This window comes from Mizuhopecten yessoensis, unplaced genomic scaffold (assembly GCF_002113885.1).
Source record: "Mizuhopecten yessoensis strain PY_sf001 unplaced genomic scaffold, ASM211388v2 scaffold4813, whole genome shotgun sequence".
Lineage (NCBI taxonomy): Eukaryota > Metazoa > Mollusca > Bivalvia > Pectinida > Pectinidae > Mizuhopecten > Mizuhopecten yessoensis.
This window is the reverse complement of record NW_018405734.1, coordinates 51,542-58,344: the sequence shown is the minus strand read 5'-3', so window position 1 is coordinate 58,344 and position 6,803 is coordinate 51,542. Positions and strand designations below refer to the sequence as shown.

General features: G+C 39.1%; 1 protein-coding gene across 1 annotated transcript in view; it reads right to left on the bottom strand.

The window, feature by feature from the left end:
* Nucleotides 1–6,803, bottom strand: part of LOC110449751 (coiled-coil domain-containing protein 186-like) — a gene marked incomplete at its 5' end in the record, with an annotated part of 70,896 nt that overhangs the window by 30,407 nt on the left and 33,686 nt on the right. The window lies entirely within an intron of this gene.

Below are 6,803 nucleotides of genomic sequence, written 5' to 3'. Positions count from 1 at the left end.
ATATTTGAGTTCATAATTTGCAGCAGATCCTACTTTAAATAATATAATATTATTTGATAGCGTAAAACATTGTTTTGATAGTTTTTTGGACAAAAAAGTGAACCCTGTCGTACACCTTTGGAAGGCATCACTAAATAGTTCATAGCACAGGCCCTGGGACCCTTTTTCATTTTTTAAAAATATCTCATGGGTCGTGTCTTAGGGAGCTACAAATATAACCCAGTAATGGTTAAATTGCTTTGTGGGCAAAATTCTTTTGTTCCTGTAACAGGTCCTTTGGATAAACTCCCTCCAATTGTACAGAAGAAGAAGGATTTTGAAGACTTAAACACTTAAACCTCAAATTTCCCTTCTGCCCAAATTCTACTGGGCCATTCAAAACTATTATCGTTAAAAGAATATTGACGGATGGACGGACGACAGATGTCAGATCAGTGTCCCCAGGGATCCCTTAATCCCTTTGGTAGAAGAAGGATTTCAAAGGTTTTACCTCTATTTGGCGCCGTCTCTCTGCCCCAGGGGGTCCAAACCCTATGTTTATACAAAATCTTCCCCCCTTTGTCCAATGATGCTCGAGGACATATTTGGATAAAATCCCTTAATCCCTATGGTAGAAGAAGGATGTTAAAGATTTACCTCTATTGCCCCACGAATCTGCCCCCAGAGAGGCCACACCCTCTGTTTATACAAAATCGAGTCCCTTTGCCAATAGATACTCCAAAGCCAAATGTGCCCCCAGAAAGGCCAAACCAACCATTTATAAAAAATTGAACCCTCAAGGATGCTCCACACTAAATTAGGATAAAATCCCTTCATCCCTACCGTAGAAGAAGGATTTTAAATGTTTTACCTCTATTTCCCCTATCGCTCCACTGCCCCCAGAGGGGCCAAAAAACCATTTATACAAAAACGAGTCCCCTTGGCCCAAGGATGCTCAAGACCAAATTGGGATGAAATCCGTTATTCCCTATGGTAGAAAAAAGGATTTTAAAGATTAACCTCTATTTCCCCTGTTCAGCCCAACCCCTCTGCCCCCAGGGAGGCGTCACCCTCTGTTTAAACAAAATCTAGTCCCCTTTGCCAAAAGATACTCCAATCTAAATTAGAACAAGAGGCCCAAGAGGGCCTGTATCGCTCACCTGAATATTTAAGCAGTCATAGCAAAATATTCTCACTAAATATTATATTGCACTAAAAATATTTCCCTCGCAAACTTTGTTGGCTCCATCTGTTGAAACTACCAGCAAATTATTATTATAAGATTCCATGCTTTTTGATTCTTCTTCAGAAGTTGCTTGACATATTTTTCCCTGTTATCTTGTAAGTAGGTCAATGTCATTTTCCTTCTCAAATTGGTTAGCTCTCTTCCAAAAAGCTACCAGCCAAATCTTATGAATCAATTCCTTTTAGTTCTCAAGAACAAATAAATCCATTAAAATGTTGTTGACCTCTGTGACCTCTAAAGTAGGTTGAGGTCATTTTCATTCGCAAACGTTGGTGAGCTCTACCAGGAAGTCACCAGCCAAATATTATAATTTTATGCCTTTTAATTCTTCAGAAGAAGCTGTTTGAACTGTTTGACATATTTGAACGCTGTGACCTTGAAAGTAGGTCAAGGTCATTTTCATTCGCAAACTTTGTTTGGCTCTTTCCCAGGAAGCCACCTGCCAAATATTAAGATTTTATAACTACCAGTTCTNCAGACGGACGGACGACGGACGCCGCACCATGACATAAGCTCACTTGCCCTTCGGGCAGGTGAGCTAATAAAATCCCTATATCCCTACAGTTAAAGAAGTATTTTAAAGGTATTTCCTCTATTTCCCCTTTTTGGCCTCGTACCTCTGCCCCCTGGGCTGCCACACCAAATGTATGCAAAATTTAGTGCCCTAGTTGGCCTAAGGATGCTCCAGACCAAACTTTTAAAAAATCTACTTGGAAGTTCTAAAAGGACAAGAGGCCCAATGGGCCTGCATCGCTCACATGGTATTAATCTAACAATTGTAACTTTGAAAGAGGACTAAAATAAAGCTTCAGGCAAAATATCAGCGTCTTGACTTAAAGTTTAAAGTAATTCAGAAAAAATGGGCAAAGGTCATTCATTTGAACAAACTTGGTAGCCCTTCATCCCAGCCTCTCTGTTATTCAGAAGAAGTCGTTTTAAGGTTTTAAACATATCTGACCCCTGTGACCCTGTGAATATAAATCAAGGTCATTTATTTGAACAAACTTGGTAGCCCTTAATCCAAGCATGTTACTGGCCAAATATCATCACCCTAGGCCTCTTGGTTATTCAGAAGAAGTCGTTTAAAAGTTTTACACATATTTGACCCGAGTGACCTTGAATATAAATCAAGGTCATTTATTTGAAAAAAACTTGGTAGCCCTTCGTCCCAGCATGTTACTGGCCAAATAGCAACACCCTAGATCTCTCAGTTATTCAGAAGAAGTCGTTTAAAGGTTTTAAACATATTTGACTCCAGTGACCTTGAATATAAATCAAGGTCATTTATTTGAACAAACTTGGTAGCCCTTCATCCAAGCATGTTACTTGCCAAATATCATCACCTTAAGCCTCTTTGTTATTTTGTAGAAGTCTTTTAAAGGTTTTAAACATATTTGACCCCAGTGACCTTGAATATAAACCAAGGTCATTTCTTTGAACAAACTTGGTAGCCCTTCATTTGAGCAGGTAACTGGCAAAATATCATCACCCTGGGTCTCTTGGTTATTCAGAAGTCGTTCAAAGGTTTTTAACATATTTCACCCCTGTGACCTTGAATATAAGTCAAGGTCATTTATTTGAACAAACTTGGTAGCCCTTTATCCAAGCATGTTACTGGCCAAATATCATCACCCTAGGCCTCTCGGTTATTCAAAAGAAGTTGTTTAAAGGATTTTAACATATTTGACCCCTGTGACCTTGAATATAAAGCAAGGTCATTCATTTGAACAAACTTGGTAGCCCTTCATCCAAGCATGTTACTGGCCAAATATCATCATCCTAGGCCTTTTGGTTATTTAGAAGAAGACGTTTAAAGATTTTAACATATTTGACCCCTGTGACCTTGAACATTGATGAAGGTAATTTATTTGAACAAACTTGGTAGCCCTTAATCCAAGCATGCTTCTGGCCAAATATTATCACCCTAGGCCTCTTGGTTTTTCAGAAGAAGTTGTTTAAAGATTTTAACATATTTGACCCCTGTGACCTTGAAAATTGGTGAAGGTCATTTATTTGAACAAATTTGGCAGCCCTTCATCCCAGCATGTTACTGGCCAAATATCATCACCCAAGGCCTCTTGGTTATTCAAAAGAAGTTGTTTAAAGGATTTTAACATATTTGACCCCTGTGATCTTGAATATAAGGCAAGGTCATTTATTTGAACAAACTTGGTAGCCCTTCATCCAAGCATGTTACTGGCCAAATATCATCATCCTAGGCCTCTTGGTTATTCATAAGAAGTTGTTTACAGATTTTAACATATTTGACCCCTGTGACCTTGAAAATTGATGAAGGTCATTTCATTTGAACAAACTTTGTATCCCTTCATCTCAGCATGCTACTGGCCAAATACCATCACCCAGGGCATTTTGGTTATTCAGAAGAAGTTGTTCGTGCCAGGTGAGCTAAAAATTACCCCAGCCCTCCCCATGGCAGAAAAGATTTCCCCAGGGTTTTGAATTTCACAGTTTTGATATTCCCCAGGGTTATGAATTTCACAGTTTTGATATTACAACACCTTCGGATCTTTCAATCCATGAAGAGCTTTTTATTCTAGTATGTCTGAGTTTGAGTAAGACATCATTTTAAAATTTAAGCCCTGTCCCTCAGATTCCTGTACGTGGGATCCTTACACTGACAGACAAAAGGCAATCACAATGGGTCTCATGCAAGACTCAAGACTTTGTGCATATAAAAGTTTAGCACATTAAGTATGAGGTGGAATCTATACATTTAGAAGGAAGAAGGAAGTTATTGGACACCTTTCTGAGTCTGTAACCAGATAATCCATTCTGATAGGCAGGTACGTACTGCAGATGTCTTCCACTTGTACCTGCACCTATCACAATGAATATCTGGTAATTGACAAGAATGGTATCCAATAAATGGTGTGTAGCAATGTCGACCTTAAATAACAACACATCTTCTAACAGATTTGCACAATCATGTTTCTGAGGTTGATATTGCCTAAGTTACTCAACAACAAAGAATACCCAAACACCAAGAAAAACACTGCATTGGCAATCCAACTGTTTGAAGAATGGTGAAAAATGCAAAATTCTAATATGACAGAGGAAAATAAAATTCTAGTACTAGTTAACATGACTGCTGAGAAAATGAATTAATTCCTGGGACAAAAATATGGATGAGGTTAAGAAAAGAGATCAGGTAAATATCTTCCTCATTCTCTTTACTTAATTGTCTTTGGTCTGTTTTGTCATTTAAGAGACAAGGAAGCGTACAATGAAACTTTTTGGATACTTATTACAGTCGTTTTGAGGACTTCAGAAAAGTGCTGAATTCAACAACGAAGAGGCCCAATGTGTCTGCATCGCTCACCTGGTACAAAATTCACACTTGTATCATTAAAACAAGAGGCCCAGAGGGCCTGTATCGCTCATCTGAATATGTTTCAAATAATTGGTATGAAGTAAAGATATAGCACTCCATGTAAGTACATATGAAATTTCAGAAAGATCCACCCAGTACTTGAGATATAACGAGAACAAACTTCAAACTGGGCCCCACCCGTATGCCCCTAGAGGGGTTATACCCACTGCTTATACAAAATTTAGTCCCCTTGGCCCAAGGATGATCCAGACTAAATTAGGATAAAATCCCTTAATCCCTATGGTAGAAGAAGGATTTTAAAGGTTTTACCACTATTTTCCCTATAAGGCCCTGCCCCTCAGGTCCCAGGGAGGCCACACCCAACTTTTATACAAAATTGGTTCCCCTTTACCGAAGGATGTTCCACACCAAATAAAGACCAAATCCTTTCATTCCTACAAAAGAAGAAGGATTTTAAAGAATAGTTTGCTATGTTTCCCCTATTGGGCCCCGCCTCTCTGGCCCCCGAGGGGTCAGACCCACAGTTTATACAAAATTAGTTACCCTTTACCCAAGGATGCTCCACACCAAATATGGACCAAATCCTTTGATTCTTACAGAAGAAGGATTTTAAAGAATAATTTGCGATGTTTCCCGTCCCTCAGCCCCCAGGGGGGCCAGACGCACAGTTAATACAAAATTGGTTACCCTTTACCCGAGGATGCTCCATACCAAATATGGACCAAATCCTTTTATCCTTACAGTAGAAGAAGGATTTTAAAGAATTTGCTATGTTTCCCCTATTAGGCCCTGCCCCTCAGGCCCCTGGAAGCCGGACTCACGTTTTATACAACAAGAGGCCCAGGGGCCTTAATAGCTCACCTGGTATTTTATTTTTCAATTTAAAAACTGCCGAGTACCATTCAGGTTTATCAAAGGACAAAAAACAAAGTTGCAAGAAGAACTACACATAAATCTGTTATGGTGTGAAAGACACCAAAAGAAAGTGTTTTCATGTTATTTCCCAATTTTCCTTTATTTACCCTATTGGGCCTCACATGCACCTTTTTATACAATACATATTCAATTCCCTTTGCCCAAAGATTCTCTAGAACAAGTTTGGTTAGGTTAAAATCCCTTCAATGGTACGGAGGGAAAAGGATCTCTAATGTTTTCCTCTATTTCCCCTAAGTGGTCCACTCATCTGCCCAAAAGAAGAAGAAAACAATTCCTCTATTTCCCCTATTGGGCCTCGCCCCTATGCCCCCAGGGGGAACACACCGACCATTTATACAAAATTGATTCCCCTTGGTCTAAGGATGCTCCAGACCAAATTTAGTCAAAATCTACTAGACTGTTCAGGACAAGTAGCGTTTTAATGGAAAAGTTGTTGGACCGACGATGGATGACGGAAGCTGCGGTAGGGACCAGGTGAGCTAATAAAACTATTGGCAAAATATCAGAATTTATGACTCAACGAAATTCAAATGAACCCATTAAAACATTTAAACACATTCAACCCCTGTGACCTGAGAAGTTAAACAAGTCCATTAAACTTTATAACCTTTCATCCCAGCATGCAACTTGTCAAATATCAGCATCCAAGACCTTTTGTTTATTTAGATATTTAAAAGTTTATACACATTTTACCATATATGACCTTGAATTGGGTCAAGCTCATTCATTTGAACAAACTCTTTATCCCTTCATCCCAGCATGTAACTGGCTAATTATCACCACTCTAGGCCTTTTGGTTATTCAGAAAATGTTGTTTTAAGTTTAAATCATATTTGATCCTTGTGACCTTGAGCATGAATCAAGGTCATTCATTTGCATAAATTTGGTAGCCCTTGTCCCAGCATGCTACTGGCCATATATCATCACCCTTGATCTTTAGTGTATTCTAAAGATATTGTTTAAATATTTTAACACATATGACCCCAGTGACCTTGAAAGTGGGATAAAGTCACTCATTCGAACAGACTTTCTAGACACCCGAGGCTAATCGGTTATTGATAAGTTGTGTAAGAAAACATTGATGCTGTATGGATGACGGATGGGCGATGGACGCCACACCATCACCCTGCAGGACGGCCTTTTCATTATTCAGAAAACGTTGTTGAAAGTTTAAAACATATTTGTAGGAACTTATAGAGAAAGGTTTTGGAACTAAAGTCAAGCAGGTTGAGCCTTATACTTGCAGAGCATAAGGATAAGATATGTTCAGGACTGGGGGGGGGGGGGGGG